Genomic DNA, 6,000 nt, shown 5'->3' on the forward strand with positions numbered 1-6,000 from the left:
GAAGAAAACATTATTGCACTCAATATACAATCAGGATGGTAAGGCGTAGAGGGATGATGTAACTTTCCCAGGATCACAGGGCTAGTAGCCCAGGGACTAGAAATTGAGGGAAACCCTCACTGGCCCTAGCCCTGAGGGAGCTAGGAGCAGGCGAGTTACTGTAGGAGAGGGTTGCCATGTGGAGCTGAGGCCACAGGAAGAGGATCTCAGCCACTGCCACATCATGACCCAGAAAGGGGATCTGCCCACGCTGTCTCCTTCCTGTCTAAGCTGCTGCCTCTTCCTAAGGGCCAAACACAGCCAGAAACCACAGGGTAGGAGAGCAGGGGTGACCCGCCTGTGGAGGTGAGTCTCTCCCAAGGCACAGAGCAGCGCTGAGGAGGGGGAGGAGCAATGGGGCGGGAGAAGCAGGGCAACCACCCCGCCCTTGCTGTGGTTTTCCAAATGGTGCCCCTGCTGTTAGAGCTTCTGGTTCCAAGAACTTGTCCTTGGTGACCCATGGAGGGTGACCAGGGGAGGGAGGCCTCTGAGCTTCTAGACCCAGGTTATAGCACAGCCTTGAGGAGCCCAGCATCCCTCACTGGAGAACTCAAAGGACCTTAATAAAAATCTCCATTCCTTCAATTTATCTGAATATATATTTGGCACTGACTCTGTGCCAGGCACCGTGCAAGGTCCTGGGGATGGAGCTGTGAGTAACGCAGGCCCACTTCCTGCGCTGGTGGAGCTGACCCTCCCAAGGGGAGAACTGGGCAATAAATAAGGTAATTGCAGGTGTAGTAGGGACTATGAGGGAAATAAAACAGGTTATAAAACACAGAGAGTGCCTGGGGCGGGGGCGCCACCTCAGATAGGGCAGTCAGGGCAGGTGTCTCCAAGGAGGTGACATTTGTGCCAAGACTTGACAGAGAAGAAGGAGCCCATCAAACAGAATCTGGGGAAACATTCTTTCAGGTTTAAGGAAGAGGAAGTGCAAAGGCCCTGGGGCAGGAACAAGCTTGACTTGTCTAAGTGACAGAAAGAAGCCACAGGCCTGGAGAGCAATTGAGAGGACTGGGAAGAGGTGGGCAGGGGTCGGATCACACCCGCCCCATAGGGCTTGGTGGGGAGTCTGCATTTTGTACCCCAAGCCATGAGAAGCCAGGGGAGGGTCTGAGCAGGTGAATGACAGGGCTGGGACTCAGGTGAGCTGAGTGCCTTGCGCCTGTCCATCTGGAGTGGGTGCCCCTTCAAACCTGTGCCCTGAGCACCTCCCTGGTCTCACCTAGTCCAGGCCCTGTGAGTTGTATGTTTGGATTTGAATTTTAGAAAGATCCTGCTGGCTGCCCTGGGGAGAATGGAGGGTGGGGGCAGGAGGTTGGGGGTAAGTGAGGAGACTCCTTAGGTGGCCGTTGCCGTCCCTGGAATTTAAAACTAGCAATGATTTTTGTTATGGGATCTGTTGACAGGGGGCCCTCATACACATCCCCATTGGGTGGATGGTTCAGAGACAGGCTGATTATCTGACTTGGGTCTTGGGCTGCCACCAACACATCTAGCAGGGCCCTGAAGGTGAAATTCTGTCTATAGAAGTGGTCTCCAAAGACTTTTCTACCAGTCTATTGACCAAGAAAATTGCAAATATTTTTCTTCCGACTTCAGCAGAGCTAAGTCTTTGCTCCGCTGAAGCTTCAACTGTTCAAAGAAACTCTCATTGTTCATGCCGGAAGATGTTATATAAATCATTATCCGAGGACTGGCATTGGGCCTGCCTTTGTGAAAATATCACCTGATTCTTTTCCTTTAGATCTGTGAATATAGAGGCAAGGGGAAACAGAAAGAAAACAACAAAACACAGCTCCCCCATCCTGAAAGAAGCAAGAAATCACCAAAGCACAGCCCCCTCCAGCTCCTGTTTTGCCTGCTCTCCACAACTGGAGATGCTGGATAGAAGTTCAGTGATTCTGGCAGGCTTCAGAGGAACTGTCTTTGCATGTGCAAAGGCCCTGGGGCAGAAATAAGAAGGCAGGTGTGGCTGGAGCATAGAGAGCCTGGGAAGGGAATTGAACATGAGATTGGAGAGACAGGTCCTAGAGGCTTTCATGGGTATGGTAAGAAGTGCCAGCCAGCCATCAGGTAGGGGGTGGGCCTTTAGCCTCTGTCCACTGTCAAAGGGCATTCAAGTTTAGAATATTGTTGCTGGTAGAAAATATAAAGATTTTCTAGGTAAGACTTTGCAATGAACTCTTAAATTGTGGTGATGATACAATTGCAAATCTGTGGTCTTTTAAGATTCATTATTAAAATCATGACTCAGTCTTCCAGCTGCCAAGAGTAGATGATGAGTATGAGGCCAAGGAGCTCCTCGTATAACAATCTGTATTAATGATCATGCATATAGATGTTTCCCAGGAAGCTTTCTAAAAGAATTTGCAGCTAGAAAGCAATCAGAGCCCAGGGCTTACATTGACAGTTTGGCACATGAGAACGTGGTGGCATTTAGAATGGGCTGCGTGGGGCCACGGGGGCAGGGAGGTTGTTTCCAGGCCATAAATACTGTGGTGGGAGTTTTGTTTCCAGGCAGAACTTTGCAAAGTGGATGTGACCTTAGAGAGGGCAGCAGGGGCCACGTTACGTGGGACCCCATGGGCTGTGGTAAGGTTTGGGTTTTATTTTAAGGGAAAGAGGCGTGGGTTAGGGGGTTTTAAGCAGAGGAGGGACATGCCTGTCTTAGGTTTCAACATGACCCCTCCATCTTCGCGTGGAGGAAGAACCGTCAGGGGTGAGAGCCGAAGCAGGGAACCTCGGAGGAAGCCAGGTCAACAATCAGAGAGGTGATGCTGGGGCCTGGTAGAGCCCGGGTGATGGTGAGAAGGGGCCAGGCTTGCTGTGTGTTTGGGGGATCAAGGTCTAGAGAAAGAGCAAGGGCATCTCCTAGAATTTTTACCTGAAATACCAGGTTGGTGATTGAACACCGAAACTTCTCTCTTGGGATCCATAATTGTTTGTTGGAGAATCTGTGGTCAAAATAGGCTAAATCTTAGGCTTGGGTTATAATTTTGCATTGATGACTGTTGATGGAAATGAACAAAATATGCTGGTCTAAGAAAGGGAGCTGTGGGTGTGATATAGACAAAGAGGAGAGCAGAACAAGAGAAATCGTGGATGGTTGAAAATATATCTGTGCATGTGTGTATACTTGTACATGATAGGCATATAGGTATATAAATTTCCATATGTATTGATTGGAAATGACAGAGCTCAGATTTGAACCCAGAACCCATGTTCTTAACCACCGCACTGTTTAACCAGTCTCTTGGTTTCATTGATATGGAGTTGTTTCCATATGAAAGATTATCTTTCACTGTTATGAGTAATGTTGCTGGGAATGTCTGTACTCATGCATCCCTGCACCCCGAGTAAGCGTTTCTGAAGCCAAATTCAGGGAGTAGATGCGTCTTAGAACCCCTCACTTCTGTGGCATCTGGCAGTCCACCCTTTAGATCAGTGCCTGAGAACCTTTCCTGTTCCAGTAGAGCTGGGACTTCCTCTCCAGCAGCTGAACTGGCCTTTGAAGGCGGCCAAGCTCCTTCCAGGAGAGGGGGAATGGGAAGGGGGGATAGGCCTTCTGAACCTCTAAACAGACCCAGGTCAATTATGATGCCCTCCCACCAAAGGTCACATTTTCTCACAGCTGGGTAAGTCTGGCATGCAGAGGTGGAGGTCTGGGGAAAATTGTGTCACTGCTGTTTTCTGCTTATCCATGCCACAGTTCTGATGGTTCTCTGGGCTGGAGACTTCTACATCAAGGTCACCCAGGCTTCCTTACAGTCCCAGGGGCAGGGGAACTGTCATTCCCCCTAATTTGGGGCTGGTTGGGGCGCAGCAAGAAGAGGGACTCCTCCTGTTTCCTAATTGTGATGGAGCAGTGGATGAAGTCTTCTTTCCCTGCGGAGAGAGTAACACGGGGAGGGTCCAGATCTTCGGTCCTTTGTCAGGAAGGCTGTGGCAGTGGTGGACTCTTCCGGGACACCAGTGGACAGGTATTACAGGCTTAATTCAACCCAGATGAATCTTTGGGGGCCAGCTCTTGGCCAGGCCTGGGATACTCAGAATGATTCACAGCTCTTGCCTTGAGGGACAACCAACATAGCTCTAGGTTCCCTACCATCAGCCAGGCACATGCAGTTGTGCTGGTTTTGCAATAACCCAGTGCCTCCTCTACCATTCAGACTTTTCTGGACTGGACTTTGTGTTTTTACGCTTAAATAATTTTGTTTTAAAATGGGTAGTATATCCTGACTGCGAAGAGGAAACCAATATCCACTGAAATAAGGAGAAGGTTGGTGTAAAACCAAGTACAATGAAAACAGTTATTAATCTTCAGCAAGTTCCTCCCTCCCATGATGGCTGATATGACTTTATTTATGAGAGTGAGAAGAAGAGAGGCATTAAAGATGCAGTCGCTCCTCTCTGAGACTTTCTCCTTGACCTAATCAGTAGGTTGGAGAAGGGGAAAAGAAGAAATTTCTCAGGTGTGAGTCACAGGCTTTTAACGTTGCGACCACGCTTATATAGGCACCATATGGTGGTGGCTTTGGTGTCTATGGGTTAAGGATACACTCAGACCCCATACCCTAGAATATTCTGCATTGCTTCACCATGACTCATTTTTCCCGAGTGTCCACACCAGGTAGAAATCTTTCCTTTTAGAGATCCTCTTAGACTGCCAATTTCAAGTGGGGCCCCCGAAACTAGATTAACATCCCCCCAAACTCTTTGTCTTCGAGAATTTCCTTAAATGAGAACACTTCAATGTACATGGAAAGGCCACATACTAACTCTGTGACCCAGGCCTGGCCAATCACTCGTCCCCAAGTTCTCAGCTCTGGAGGCAGGGGAGTGAGGGCTGACATAAGGGCAGACCCACCGGCAAAGAAGGCATCAGGCAAGGCCTGGTGGGCCACGCAACAGGATTTGGACTCCATTCTAAGAACAACAGAAAGCCACTGACATTCTCTTAGCAGGTGAATCATATCTGCTTTGCGTTTTCAAAGGCTCCCTCTGGCTGCAGTTGGAAAGGGACCTGGGGACAAGATTGGAATCAGGGAGACCAGGTGTCCTAGTGGGAGATGATGAGGGTGCTGCAGAGGGAAGGGGGGGGGAATGGGCAGGTTCTGTTCTGAAGGTCAGCAAGGCTTGTTGATGGATTACAAGTGGGAGGGGCGGGAAGGAGAATCAAGGACGACTCTGAGGTTTTTGGCTGAGCTCTTGGCCAGAAGGTGGTGCCGGTTACAGATATGGGAGACTGGGGGAGGAGAGACAGATTGGGGCGGGGGGAGGATGGACAGTAAGGCATTGTCCACCGGGCCAGTGGCTGGTCAACTTCCCCCGAACTTGGAAACACCCTTTACAGGCTACGCCTCATTGAACAGAAATCCTGCTGCCGAGGACAGAGCTTTATTGAATCACAAGTGAGAGAGTCAGGAAAGGACAAGTTCTGGGTGGAGTCTCTCTCAAAGAGGAAATGGAAATGACCAGGACTACTGAGGGCCACTGTTATACCTGCGACCCGCCCTTCCCCAGGGCACCTCTCCTCGGTTGAGAAAGACTGGAGTAGAATGTTCTCCCCGAAGCTTCTGCAACCAGAGCCAGCAGAAGGCAGAGGGAAAAAAAAAATTTACTGCATGACTTTTCTGATTTTTCAGTCCAATGTTCATTACTGAAATTCCAATACTGCCTCTTCGACATCTGCTTTAATTGATTTTGGGTTTAGGAACCAATTTCGAGCCTTGGCTTTTTGGTAGCTAAAACTGGCAGTTACATTTGACTTTATTTTGTAATAGCCAAGGGTCAGGGATGGTTCCCCCTTTGCCACCACCATGAGGAAACCTTGTCTGAGAAGCAGGTCCTGGGAATCCAGTGGATTTTTCTGGATTGAGTTGCAGGCACGGCAGTTGTTGCCAACTGACAGCAGTGAGCACGTTCCAACGTGAGGAGGGGCATCAAATGTAATTGCTC

The sequence above is a fragment of the Balaenoptera borealis genome (assembly GCF_965194805.1).
Source record: "Balaenoptera borealis genome assembly, chromosome: 16".
In the NCBI taxonomy this organism is placed as follows: Eukaryota; Metazoa; Chordata; class Mammalia; order Artiodactyla; family Balaenopteridae; genus Balaenoptera; species Balaenoptera borealis.